A 12,585-nucleotide genomic window follows, 5' to 3' on the forward strand; every position below is an offset into this window, starting at 1 on the left:
TACCGCTCGCTCACACGTCTCCATACACGCTGTCTGCCATCTGCCCGGTACAGTTGAAACCGGGATTCATCCGTGAAAAGCACACTTCTCTAACGTGCCAGTGGCATCAAAGGTGAGCATTTGCCCACAGAAGTCAGATATGACGCCAACTGCAATCAGGTCAAGAACCTGGTGAGGATGACAGGCACGCAGATGAGTTTACCTGAGACGGTTACTGACAGTTTGTGCAGAAATTCTTTGGTTGTGCAAACCCACAGTTTCATCAGCTGTCCGGGTGGAGGTCCTGAGCTGGGGTAGTTACACGGGGTCTGCGGTTGTTGTTCGGTTGGACGTAGTGCCAAATTCTCTAAAACAATGTTGGAGGCGGCTTATGGTAGAGAAATGTACATTCAAATCTCTAGCAACAGTTCTGGTGGACATGCCAATTGCACGCTCCCTCAAAAGACATCTGTGACATTGTGTTGTGTGACAAAACTACATATTTTAGAGTGTCCTTTTATTGTCCACAGCACAAGGTGCACCTGTGTAATGATCATGCTGTTTAATCTGCTTCATGATATGCCACACCTGTTAGGTAGATGGATTCTTTTGGCAAAGGAGAAATGTTCACTAACAGGGATGTAAACAAATTTGTGAACACTATTTTTTGGCTTATGGAACATTTCTGGGATCTTTTATTTCAGCTCATGAAACATGGGCCCAACACTTTACATGTTGCGTTTCTATTTTTGTTCAATGTATTTTCTTTCATTATTATATTCCCCTAACCCTATCACCCCTCCTCTAATTGGAGTAAACTAATGGACAACAATACTTTGACTTTTACTTCCAAAGTATACATATACATATGCCCTTACTTATCCTTCTTTTCCTTTATTCCCACCCTTCAGCTACCCTTAACACCTCCCATTTATCCCATTTCTACTTGCCATATTTTTTCAACTATGTTGTCATGTTTCACAAAAGTTCTGAACCTTCTGATTGTCATAGTTTCTATAGATTCGAAATCAAATGTTTCGATTTTTACTAAGAGTATTATTAGACTATTGATCGATTGACTACGGATTTTCGAATCACCCAGCAGTGCCATTTGCAGAGTTACTTTTAGGTAAATGTTTCTATTTTCAGCCATTCCTGAACCTGTGACCAAAAACAAGCTACATATAGCCAGTACCAAAACAAGTGATCAAATTATTTTGTGTCTTTGCAGCAAAATCTGCAGAGCTGGGATGATTGTATCCTCCATATACAAAACATTTTATTGGTTGCAAGAATTTTGTATAATAATTTAAATTGAAACAATAAGTTTTGAATCAGGCGTTGTTTTGTGAATAAGTTCATAAACCAAGCACAATGGAATCGGCACATTGAAAATATTTGGCAACCTGTATGGCGCAGAAGTGAATTTTTTGGTCCTTATTAAATGGAACTGGTATACTTTTTTATTTATCACCCAAAACATTTTTATACTAATTTTGGTCTTTAATGTAGGGCTGACAGACAAGTTCCTTAGCTTCTCCCCCTTTGACTTGCCTCCTCCATTTTTGCAGTAATGCTGCAATCAATTGGTTGCAGCAAAGGGCACTGCGTTCATCCACCTCTGGCCTGCTCGCCTCCCTACCACTGAGGAAGTACAGTTCCCGCTCAGCCCAGTCAAAACTGTTCGCTGCTCTGGCACCCCAATGGTGGAACAAACTCCCTCACGACGCCAGGACAGCGGAGTCAATCACCACCTTCCGGAGACACCTGAAACCCCACCTCTTCAAGGAATACCTAGGATAAAGCAATCCTTCTGCCCCCCCCCCCCCCCCTTAAAATGATCTAGATGCACTATTGTAAAGTGGCTGTTCCACTGGATGTCATAAGGTGAATGCACCAATTTGTAAGTCGCTCTGGATAAGAGCGTCTGCTAAATGACTTAAATGTAAATGTAAATGTAATTTTGGACAGAGCAGACATTTCCAAATATTTTTGTTAGCTTGATGTGTGACATAACTCCACCAGTCCTATTTATGATATCATTAAGAAAAAGTAGACATATTTTTTAGATCAATTAGAATATTTGAGTTAACCATAATATTTGTTCTGTCTTTTCTGGTGGACGAAACTGAAATTGCAACCAGCTTTCTATGGCTTGTTTTAAAAAGAACACATTTTGTACATTATTTCATTTTCAAATAACTGAAAGTGGAGGATGTTGTAATCTGGATAAAGGGAAAAACATTTATTTCAACATTGGTTTGTTTTTTTACGGGGTGAGCCATTCTTACTAATCTGCTGGAGAACAAGTTTGGATAAGTATAACTTTTGTATGACTGAAGCCTTTTGAACCTCTCTCTATGCTTTAATATTTAAATCATTAAAGCCCTCTCCGAATTCATATTCATTATATAAAATAGGCCCATTTTATTTTGTCTGGCTTGCCATTCCAAAATAAATGTAGAATATTTTCTGCTCATATAATTAAAATAAACAAGTTGTTCGGTGTAGGCGGGGCCACATATAGTGCATTCGGAAAATATTCAGACCCCATCCCCTTTTCCACATTTTGTTACGTTAAAGCCTTATTCTAAAATGGGTTAAATAAAGGTTTCCTCAATCTACACAAAATACCCCATAATGACAAAGCAAAAACAGGTTTTTATATTTTTTTTGCAAATGTATTACATATAAAACAGAAATACCTGATCTACATAAGTATTCAGACCCTTTGCTACGAGACTCAATTGAGCTCAGGTGTATCCTGTTTCCATGAATCATCCTTGAGATGTTTCTAAAACTTGATTGTACATGCTTTCGAAAAGCACACACCTGTCTATATAAGGTCCCACAGTTGACAGTGCATGTCAGAGCAAAAACCAAGCCATGAGGTCAAAGGAATTGTTCATAGAGCTCCGAGACAGGATTGTGTCAATGGCACAGATCTGGGGAAGGGTACCAAAACATTTCTGCAGCATTGAAGGTCTCCAAGAACACAGTTGCCTCCCTGATTCTTAAATGGAAGCAGTTTGGAACCACCAAGACACCCCTAGAGCTGGCCGCCCAGCCAAACTGAGCAATCAGGGGAGAAGGGCCTTGGTCAGAGAGGTGACCAAGAACCCGATGATCACTCTGACAGAGCTCCAGAGTTCCTCTGTGGAGATGGGAGAACCTTCCAGAAGGACAACTATCTCTGCAGCACTCCACCAATCAGGCCTTTATGGTAGTGGCCAGACAGAAGCCACTCCTCCGTAAAACACGACAGCCCGCTTGGAGTTTGCCGAAAGGCACATAAAGACTCTGACCATGAGAAACAAGATTCTCTGGTCTGATGAAACCACGATTGATCTCTTTGGCCTGAATGCCAAGCGTCACATCTGGAGGAAACCTGGCACCATCCCTACGATGAAGCATGGTGGCAGAATCAAGCTGTGGGGATGTTTTTCAGTGGCAGGGACTGGGAGACTAGTCAGGATCATGGGAAAGACAAACAGAGCAAAGTACAGAGAGAACCTTGATGAAAACCTGTGCAGTGATCCAGATTGCGGATTTAAAAGAAAACATGAGACGTCACTCTCCAAACCAATTTTGTCTAGCAGCATAGGACAATTGATTGTTTTTAAGCCTTTGATTTCTAGACCCTTGATAATATTGTTGGATCTGATTTAAATAGCTAACATTTTAATGGCCATAATAAATAGATACGCCAACAGTGGACAACCTTGTATAGTACGGTTTCTCTGCTGACGTTCTGACCTTATTCACCTTGGTGACAGGCAACCGCTATGCGTGTTCAGCCATGTTGACGGATGTGGTCTGATTCGCACTTGACCTCACAGAGATGGAGGCGTTTGATGAGGTCTGGTAAGAAGAACACAGTCTCCAGCCACACCGTCTGAAGAAGACTGGTGACTGTGTTCCACTGAATCCTTGGTCCTCACAACACATACCAATGGTCTACTTTCTTGTGAAGTATTCTGTTTATAGCCTACCACTTTAGCACTAAGGTTTCAGTCCTGGTGCAAATGAGTCTCACAAAACTTGAAACCAAATAAAGAGCCAGATGTACCCACCACCAGTAAAGTAATGTCCAAAAGTTAAGGGTCTCAAAGACGAAATGTATCCCCAATTTGCTGTGATTGCAACTGTCAAAATAGAATAACTTGTGCCTCATCTATACATGGGGCTGTCGCAAATGATTCAACATCAGGTTTACCTACAAACGTGGAGTCAGACTTCGAACAGTGTTACAAAAGGATCTATATTCTTGGGTAGACTCACAGGTAGCCAGACTGAGCTCTTGAAAACACAACTCTCAGACCATGCTCGCTGGTCATTGCCAAGTGAAGGGCAATGTGGAGGTCAAGCTCTTCAAGGGCAAGTTTGTTTCACTGGCTTCTCAAAACAGTCACATTCTGTTTTAAGCTATCAGAGAATCAGATGCTCTGACAAAGGTCAAAAGCTTGGCACATTAAATTACTGAAATGTGCATTGTTCGAAGAGTGCAAAGACTCTTTTTCTAGTCCAAACTGTTCTCAACTTCAGCACTGAATCACGTTAGAAGATTTATTTGGCCCTCAAAAGGGTCACAGTATACAAACACCTGCCATGAAATGACCTTTGTAAGACTGAGCCATCAGCATTAGTAGTTCACCTGCACCGTAGTATAGGAACCATCATCTAATTAATCCCAAAGGCCCTACATCTAACTTTACAAAAATGTCATGTAGCGAGCTCCTCATCAATTGGAATTCAAATAAGAGATTTAATTGGCCCCTTTTAATCGCTTAATCACTTCCCTATTAGTGGATTATTCCTTGTGATGTCTTTCTATAATTCCCCCTCATCTATAGCATTATCTTATTCTTTTGGCTGGCACCATTAAATCCATTCAGCCTGTCATTCTGTTACATCTCAATATTATCATCTCCAGATCTGAAGCGTTCTCTTTAAAAAAAAAAGTGGGGAATCTTTTACGATAACGTAATATCCCCTCCTCAATAATAAGGACTCAGGGAGTGTCGGGGCAATGCGAGTGCACATTTGCCTCGTTTCATTTTGGATGCCTCAAAAGGCATGATGTGAATCACAGTCTCCATTTCATGTATAAACACCCTTGCAACCTCCATGCCAAGCCACCCACCTCTAATGAGAGACAGAAAAAAAAACACAAGCACGCGCATGGCCAACAATGGCACTGGCCGAGCCAATCAGTGCGGCTTCTGTGGTGCGCGTCAGTCTTGCCCCCACTGTTCCCCCGTCTGCCTTTACATAATATAATGGCTGTTTCAGTCAGCTGCTACACAAACCAGACTCTTTCTCCCCAACCACTCTCCCCCTTATCCCTCCGCCTAAACGCCCACCCCTCCCTCCTTTCACAGAAACCTGCACACGCGCATTCCGTGACAGACTCACGGCTTTGGGCACTTTGCCAGCCAACGCAGCAGCAGCTAAGGGAAACGAAAAAGAAAGAAAGACTGTGCGAGAGGGAGGAGAGATAATTTGAGACAAGAACATCATCCCCCTTTACCCCAAATCACCATTTTTCATTTACCCCACTCTGGGCAGAGTTCCTCACACCACACACACACCCCCACACCCACCCCCACCCCCACCCCCACCCCCACACCCACCCGCTCAAAAGTATGGGGTCACTTAGAAATGTCCTTGTTTTTGAAAGAAAAGCAATTTTTTTGTGCATTAAAATAACATCAAATTGATCAGGAATACAGTGTAGACATTGTTAATGTTGTAAATGACTATTGTAGCTGGAAATGGCAGATTTTTTTAATGGAATATCTACATAGGCGTACAGAAGCCCATTATCAGCAACCATCACTCCTGTGTTCCAATAGCATGTTGCGTTAGCTAATCCAAGTTTATCATTTTAAAAGGCTAATTGATCATTAGAAACCCTTTTGCAATTATGTTAGCACAGCTGAAAACTGTGTGCTGATAAAAGAAGCAATACAACTGGCCTTCTTTAGACTAGTTGAGTATCTGGAGCATCAGCATTTGTGGGTTCGATTACAGGCTCAAAATGGCCAGAAACAAAGACCTTTCTTCTGAAACTCGTCAGTCTATTCTTGTTCTGAGAAATGAAGGCTATTTCATGCGAGAAATTGCAAAGAAGCTGAAGATCTCGTACAATGCTGTGTACTACTCCCTTCACAGAACAGCGCACACTGCCTCTAACCAGAATAGAAAGAGGAGTGGGAGGCCCCGGTGCACAACTGAGCAAGAGGACACGTACATTAGAGTGTCTAGTTTGAGAAATAGACGCCTCACAAGTCCTCAACTGGCAGCTTCACTAAATAGTACCCGCAAAACACCAGTCTCAACGTCAACAGTGAAGAGGCGATTCCAGGATGCTGTCCTTCTAGACAGAGTTGCAAAGAAAAAGCCATATCTCAGACTGGCCAATAAAAAGTATAGATTAAGATGGGCAAAAGAACACAGACACTGGACACAGCATCCCGGGGTCACCTCTTCACTGTTGACGTTGAGACTAGAGCCGACCGATTATGATTTTCAACGCAGATACCGATTATTGGAGGACCATAAAAAGCCGATACCGATTATTGGAGGACCATAAAAAGCCGATACCGATTAAAATCGGCCAATTTTTTAAATTTATTTGTAATGATGACAATTACAACAATACTGAATGAACACTTATTTTAACTTAATATAATACATCAATAAAATACATTTAGCCTCAAATAAATAATGAAACATGTTCAATTTGGTTTAAATAATGCAAAAACAAAGTGTTGGAGAAGAAAGTAAAAGTGCAATATGTGCCATGTAAAAAAGCTAACGTTTAAGTTCCTTGCTCAGAACATATGAAAGCTGTTGGTTCAATATTCAGTTCTTCAAAATTCGCAGTTAAGAAGTTTTAGGTTGTAGTTATTATAGGAATTATAGGACTATTTCTCTCTATACCATTTGTATTTCATTAACCTTTGACTATTGGATGTTCTTATAGGCACTTTAGTATTGCCAGTGTAACAGTATAGCTTCCATCCCTCTCCTCGCTCCTACCTGGGCTCGAACCAGGAACACGACGACAACAGCCACCCTCGAAGCAGCATTACCCATGCAGAGCAAGGGGAATAACTACTCCAAGTCTCAGAGCGAGTGACGTTTGAAACGCTATTGGCGCGCACTCCGCTAACTAGCTAGCCATTTCACATCGGTTACACCACCCTAATCTCGGGAGTTGATAGGCTTGAAGCACAGCGAAGAGCTTCAGGCTAAACGCAGGAAAGTGCTGTTTGAATGAATGCTTACGAGCCTGCTGCTGCCTACCGCCGCTCAGTCAGACTGCTCTATCAAATCATAGACTTAATTATAACAAACAGAAATACGAGCCTTAGGTCATTAATATGGTCAAATCCGGAAACTATCATCTCGAAAATAAAACGTTTATTCTTTCAGTGAAATACGGAACTGTTCCGTATTTTATCTAACGGGTGGCATCCATAAGTCTAAATATTCCTGTCACATTGCACAACCTTCAATGTTATGTCATAATTACGTAAAATTCTGGCAAATTAGGCGGCCCAAATTGTTGCATATACACTGACTATGCGTACAATGAACGCAAGAGAAGTGACACAATTTCACCTGGTTAATATTGCCTGCTAACCTGGAATTCTTTTAGCTAAATATGCAGGTTTAAAAATATATACTTCTGTGTATTGATTTTAAGAAAGGCATTGATGTTTATGGTTAGGTACACATTTGAGCAACGATACGCACTGCATCGATTATATGCAACGCAGGACACGCTAGATAAACTAGTAATATCATCAACCATGTGTAGTTAACTAGTGATTGTGATTTAATGCTAGCTAGCAACTTACCTTGGCTTCTACTGCATTCACGTAACAGGCAGGCTCCTTGTGGAGTGCAATGTAATCAGGTGGTTAGAGCGTTGGACTAGTTAACTGTAAAGTTGCAAGATTGAATCGCCCGAGCTGACAAGGTAAAAATCTGTTGTTCTGCCCCTGAACGAGGCAGTTAACCCACCGTTCCGAGGCCGTCATTGAAAATAAGAATGTGTTCTTAACTGACTTGCCTAGTTAAATAAAGATTAAATAAAGGTGTAAAAAAAAAAATACAAATAAAAAATATTCGGCCAAATCGGTGTCCAAAAATACCGATTTCCGATTGTTATGAAAACTTGAAATCGGCCAAAATTAAATCAGCCAATCCGATTAATCGGTCGACCTCTAGTTGAGACTGGTGTTTTGCGGGTACTATTTAATGAAGCTGCCAGTTGAGGTATCCTACCCCAAAAATGTGTCACACTGGAACATAACAGACCATTCCAACATAAGGCACTCTTTTGTAACCCGCACTCATCCATGCTCAACCCTCATCTTCCCCTCTCCAGCATTCTACTACAGCTGTGCCACACCACAAAGAAGTGTGCATAAGTGACTCCTCCCTTCTCCTGCACCCCCCCCCCCCCCAAAAAATAGAAGTATGCCTGCCCCCCCCCCCCATCTCTCCCCCCTCGTTGTAAAAATAAACACACATGCTTACTTTCTGGGGGCCCTCGAAGGTACTGACAGCGGAGGGCTTTATTTTTTATTAATGCATTTACATTACACTACCCCCATCTAAAAAAAAGTGTGTGTGCGTGGTGGGGGATGCTGTGTGAGGAAGAGATAGGTGGGAGGGTGGGGGCGAGGACAGAGGAAGATCGAGCAGAAAAAAATACAAAAATGCTCTCGACACGCTACCCTGTCATAATGCCAACCGTTAATTCCCCCCCCCCCCCCCCCCATCCACCCACCGACACACACCATTTTCTTTATGTGCACACAACTGCTGCCTGTCGATCAGATCAGAGCACACACACACAGCAAAATGTCCCCCTATTTTTTTGCACCCCAAGAATCCAACACCTCCAGACACCTTAACGTTAAAATGTCCACACAATCAATCGTCCTATGCTGCTAGACATAACTGGTTTGGAGTTTACCAAACAGGCCAAATTCCAGATGGTGGGGTACAACAGTAATAAGGCCATTTGCAACAATACGGTGGAATCCGCAGCTCATTTCACCATGATCTGCATCATGCCAATTCTTTTGGCTGATGCAACTCCTGCACCCCACCTTCCCCAACCCAAAACGCTGGTGGCACTGCATCTTTCACCCAGGGCTAGAGAGAGGGAGAAAATGAATAAATTCTTCACCCCCTTCTGACTCAACTTCACACAAGACTGAGAGCATCCTCTTTTTCTAATATATATATATTTATTAACCGTTACGTTCGTCTGATGGTAGGGGTGCTTATCGCAGAGGCGCAGGGGGGTGGGGGGGTGTTTCGCCATCACCACCCTGCCCCCTCATCTCCATCCTGTGATCCTGGCCAAACTCCCAAAAAATCTCTGGCTCTACCCATCCAGCTTGTCTGATCACCCACCAGCTCAATTGGCTCGATTAATCCTTTTCCTCTTCACCGCATCTGATGCCGAGCGAGCATTGCAGGCACACAAAATGGCCGCCATCACCATAACACAAGTGGACACTCACCCTTGTGAAATGCTCTGGGGCTGAATCCCTAATCGAGTCAACATATTTGTCATTACAAATCATCTGTATCATCATCACAGTTATCAGCATGGCCTTATAAGTCACTTATGTATGGTGTTCTAAGTAATGTATGTAATTTGTGGTATAGTATCACAAAGCTTTGGGCTGTGACCCAGTTAGGAGTTATAAAAGCCTGGCCTTGTCACAGGGTCAGACAGGGTGAGCATTGCAAGTCTCTGGGGATGTGGGGTGGCTGCTGGGCTCTGGGACCTTTCTGGAAACGCACAATCCAGTCCTGCTATCCCCCTTGGCCTTGTATGTGGTTTGGAGGGATAGTGCCACGACTACGTACATATGCTGAAATTAAAAAGGAGTCTAATTGATTAACTAGCTTGCATAATTAACAAACTTCATTCAAAGTTGTATTATAGTGTTTCATGGAAGTTCATGGGGATGAGGAATAGGCACCTATTTGTTTAAGATAATGGTTGGTGAAGTGAAAAGGTAAGTGTTGGCATGAGTCAGCTTCTCTAAGGCTATAGGGCAGACATCTTTAATTTGAGCTCAGCGCCCATGGCCATTGATGGCTGACTAATCTCCAGTTCCACATTCCCAGTTCCAAAGCAGGATAGAGTAACTATAGACATAGGTTGGTGTGCTTGTACCACATATAAATATAAACTGTCTGAGGAATAGCACGGAAAATAGAAATACTGGCTTTCCATTGTGATTAATGGGTTTCTGAGAGAAATCCTATGAACCTTTCACGAACTGGTGAACATTTATTAACCAGTTGAACATGGCAATAATGCTATTGGAATAATGACATCATGTGGAGGTCATATCATTTGTCATATGATTTTGGTTGCTGAAAATAGCTTCATACACGTGACTGGTGTTTAAATTGGCTGTAACCCCCCCGAGTATCCCTCACGCATCCTCAGATTTAGAGTTCTTCTGAATTCCACAGGCCGTTTGCGACCCTAGTATCAACGGATCAGATAAGGGCCTATTTTCATTAGCGTAGCTGTATGCTCTGAACTTCTGAGGGATATTTATGATTAACATTCGGCGGCAGACCCACATTTCTGCACAATGGAGACAAAGTCCAGATTTAAGGCAGTTGAGCTGCCCTGCTCGGGGTTGAAGGTCGTCACGACAAAACAGCCAATCCTTTGTGATTAGGAGAGCAGTCCGATGGGGCTCTGCACAGCAGGGCACAGACACTGTGAACTCGCTTACACAGGCGACAACGCACCAGGCGAGAGTGCGACATCCCCAAGGGCACATAAAGCAGAAATATTACTTCAGTAGCAGACACTGGTTTCATGATCTCATGCTGCAGCCATTCATGCACCTCGTAACGGCGCAGGCGACGTATTGCAGGAGACAAAACACCATACAGGTCAGAAACGCTGGGGTTGCAGAGGTCCTGTTTCCACCTTTCCCTCCATTTCACTCGATAAGATCTCTTCGGTGTAATAGCATTTGCAGATGAGCCATCTTTTTTCTTTTATAGTGCTTATAGTTAAGGAAAATGCATTATAGGGGAACATGAGCTTACCAAATGGTGAGCAGCACCAAAATGCCAGAGATGTGGGTTCATTTGGGGCCAAAGCTTGGTTTCTACAGAGGTTTCCTACAAGAGCTCCATACTCATTCCTTAGTAATTATATAACCTTATATTGGTTTCCAGGCTTAGTACCCCAAGAATCAACATTGATTGATGAGTTCATAAAAATAAAAAACAGTAATCTAGTTGATGGAAATCTATACCTTGATTAGTATTGGTCTTACGATTGGAATAAACCTTGATGCAGGTTGGAAAACTACCTGGCTATGCAAATGTTGTAAGCAGAAAACAGTGGAAGCATACAGCGAGAACGTCTAAATCCCATCGTTCAAGAAAATGGAGGGGAGATGTAGACGAGCCAATTTTATTAGTCACCAAATCTGTTAAAACGGATTATTGACAAATTCACTGGCTCACTAAGGCAGGGCAGAGAAATGGAACAATGAGCCAATTAGCTTTACGAGTTGTTGGGAGGTATACTGTTAGCTTGGCTTTTGCACTAAACGTTGTGCAACTACATAGAAAAACAAACTGGTGATGGTAAGTGGGCCAATTGATTGAGCTACAAGATAGAGAGAATAGTTCATACATTTTTTCAATGAAGCAACATTACATGGTATCAATAGCAGCTAATGCTGAATTATTTGATCCCATTTACAAATAAATATACAATCAATTCATCAACACAATAAAATCTAAAAATGTCAAATACATATTTTCTGGAAAGACCATCAGTGCTGGGAGTTTGGTAGACACCGATCACAAGTAAAGTTCACATTATGTAACGGTTTTCCTCTTCCTCTTCATCAGAAGAGGAGGAGCAGGGATTGAACCAATATGCAGCGGATTGTGAAGACATGATTTATTAAAGAAAAACACGAAAACACGAACTTGACTAATAAACTAACAAAACAACAAACGGTGTAGACAGATCTGGACGACGGACTCACATAACACACGAGAACGCACGAACAGGGAAAAAGCCTACACATAAATGACACTGAACAAACAAACCGAAAACAGTCCCGTGTGGCGCAACGACATACACAAACACAGGAGACAATCACCCACAACGAACACTGTGAAAACACCTACCTAAATATGACTCTTAATTAGAGGAACGCCAAACACCTGCCTCTAATTAAGAGCCATACCAGGCAACCCATAAACCAACATAGAAACAGAAAACATAGAATGCCCACCCAAACTCACGTCCTGACCAACTAACACATATAACAAACTAACAGAAATAGGTCAGGAACGTGACACATTAGTCAGACAAAAGGTGGCAGTCCATAGCTCACAATTATTGTGCACTTTTCGCACAAATGTAGATATATGTTACTATAGCCTAGGACTGATCAGTAACACATTTTTGTTGTTAGAAAGGGAATTTGAGGTCAAGCGTATCACAATTGTTGTGCTGATAAAGTTATGTCTGGGGAAAGCAAAAAACAAGGCACAGCTATTTTTTTAAAGCCA

The 12,585-nt window shown here is 42.1% G+C and overlaps 1 protein-coding gene across 2 annotated transcripts in view; it reads right to left on the reverse strand.

Moving 5' to 3' along the window:
• The window catches only part of LOC129819973 (transcriptional repressor p66-beta-like), a 50,199-nt gene that overhangs the window by 24,209 nt on the left and 13,405 nt on the right, over nt 1-12,585 (reverse strand). The gene's annotated exons all lie outside the window — the stretch shown is intronic.

This window comes from Salvelinus fontinalis, chromosome 22 (assembly GCF_029448725.1).
Source record: "Salvelinus fontinalis isolate EN_2023a chromosome 22, ASM2944872v1, whole genome shotgun sequence".
In the NCBI taxonomy this organism is placed as follows: Eukaryota; Metazoa; Chordata; class Actinopteri; order Salmoniformes; family Salmonidae; genus Salvelinus; species Salvelinus fontinalis.